The sequence below is a fragment of the Plasmopara halstedii genome (genome assembly GCF_900000015.1).
Source record: "Plasmopara halstedii genome assembly, contig: Scaffold_614, whole genome shotgun sequence".
NCBI lineage: Eukaryota > Oomycota > Peronosporomycetes > Peronosporales > Peronosporaceae > Plasmopara > Plasmopara halstedii.
Genome location: NW_020187532.1, coordinates 2,505,599 through 2,507,467, shown reverse-complemented (window position 1 = coordinate 2,507,467; position 1,869 = coordinate 2,505,599).

Below are 1,869 nucleotides of genomic sequence, written 5' to 3'. Positions count from 1 at the left end.
TGCCACACCACAGGTCCCTTGGGAGAGTGACGGGTCACTCTCATGTAACCCCGTTACACTCCATAAAGACGGCCAATGTGACCGCCTCAGCGAGAGTATCAGCTGCCACACTGGCAATGCGAGTTCTCAAATATAACGCTTGTTGGTACCACCTCCTACTCTTTTCTTCGTTTCCTTTCAATACGACAAGCTGTCGATATTCACCGTTGTCGTATTTGGAATATATGTTTCCTCCAAAATCGGAAAATTGCAGAACAAATTCGCCGTTTTATTGGAGCCAATCATAACGAGAAGTGTATGTTGGGCACGTTGGCTGCTAGTATCATGCTGTGCTGGACATCGCGTTCTATTCTTGTGGATAATAAAAGAAGCGCAAAAAGGCTCCTTGTTTTCTAGATTCTCTTGTATTCGCTGCTGGGTAGAGCGTGCAAGCCCGTCCGCTTGTAAACGCGAACTCGTCGACGCAGAGGCGATATGCATGAATCCCTAGTTATCACGTCAACAACTGAGATTTTGTAAGACTGTATTTCCTCTACGTATAGATCAGTTGTTGCTTAATGCATCTTATCTCGGGACAGTATAACATGCTTCCTAAGCTCCTATCTCTAGATATTTTAGTGTCATTGAGGGATTGGCAGCTCGAGTGCTAAAAGAAGTGATTGGTCGCCTCAATCATCCATTAATAATGATATACGCTGGTGAGAGACCGCAAGAAACATCTATTAAAGGCGTACGTGGGAGACTCAGGGAGGAATACTAAATGTATGCGTTTTACAACATACCTCTTATAATATAAATACCGATATTTTGGCCACAAGAACATCAAGAGTACTGTGATTCTTATTGTATCGGATTAAATGTAAAAGGATCTAGTAGTCTATTGTAACGCTCATAGCATGAAGATTTTCTTGTAAGCGGCAGAAATGGTGTCAGAAAACTCTTAATTGAGACACATCAAGATTCTTGATGAAATCACAGTAACCTATGAAGTTACATTCGATACATGCTCGGCTGCGACACAGAAACAGATACGGATAGCATGGATAATAAAAGCTTATATGCTGAGTAATGATGATGATGTTAGCTTGAAAGCATAAAAGAATGACGTGGTCTTCAGAAAAACTGACAGTCCTACCGCTTCATCCGTCAGTGCTGGTTGGTAAAGGTTCTGGTTAAAAAACCGTTAGTTGACCCGGCTTCATATGGCTCTATCTGGGACTCAGATTCATGATGTGAGCAAAAACCAAACAATGCTTTTTCAGCCCCATGTTTGAGTTGACGTTGTAGCTTCGGCATGCATAGTTTTGAACGTTTAATCTGCTACAACATCCACCACAAACTGTAAACACACTGAACACACACAAGACACAGAGATAATTGACACACGGTGTAGACTCCGTTAACCTCAGCTTCATGTTCTATAGAGCTATAAAGGAAGCATGCTAAATTTTCGAAGTGTGGTGATACTAAAAACAAAGATGGGATAAGGCTATACAAAAAGGTTACATCTGTATGCGGCATATGTAACTTGGCATATGACATGCCTACAGATTGTGAGTACTATGAGTACTATCCAACGAGAACAATAATCGTTCGGTATATACGCAATGTGTCTACACGACTTTGAAAATGGCATCTTGTTATCTCGAGCTGTACGCGCACGAATAGCGTCTATCAATGCGAACCAATAAATTGCCAAACGTTTATTTATGCATAAGGTTTCTATTGCATCGTAATGGAAGATGCAGTAGATAAATTGAAGTTCGACCAGACAACGCTACAAGCTCAAGTGAGCCGAATAGGTTGCGACCAACATCTAGATTGTCATTTTGTACTTTTTGTGAGCTATACCAATTATGCTCATTGATC